The sequence below is a fragment of the Pteropus medius genome, unplaced genomic scaffold (assembly GCF_902729225.1).
Source record: "Pteropus medius unplaced genomic scaffold, Ma_sr-lr_union100, whole genome shotgun sequence".
NCBI lineage: Eukaryota > Metazoa > Chordata > Mammalia > Chiroptera > Pteropodidae > Pteropus > Pteropus medius.
The window spans coordinates 4,430,534-4,431,035 of record NW_024347791.1 but is presented as its reverse complement, the minus strand read 5'-3'; positions in this window follow the sequence as shown (position 1 = coordinate 4,431,035).

Genomic DNA, 502 nt, shown 5'->3' with positions numbered 1-502 from the left:
TCAGCTCTGCAATTAACTTGTTGAGTCCAGTTTGGGTTAAACATAAAGCTAACATCTTCACTGTGGGAATTCCAAAAGCCTACCAATCTCAAAAGAAAAATAGGCAAACAGCGTTTCCTAAACACGTTTGGCCATGGAATGCTTTGTAATTGAGTTACCTACCAAATGCTGTAGTTTGTGAAATGCTGACCTAGCAGTTAACTATCGTCGTGTGTTCTGATCCCGTGTCATTGATCTGCCTGTTCTCTCTGGCTCCTCCTGTATCCCTGAGGAGGAAACATTCCTGGTGGGAATTTAGAGCGTTCCTGGTGGTGTAACAGAACGGGTGGAGAAGCCTTAACCTAAGTCCTTCCTTGGGAAGTCGAGGGCATCTTCCTCCTCTGGGAGCGAATAAGGATTCCTGAGAGAGCCTGCGGTCTGCTCTTGGCTGTCCATTCTGCGTGCGAGCCGCTTTCCAGAGTTCCTCTCTCCTTCCTCCCTCCTTTCCCTATTCCTATCCCTT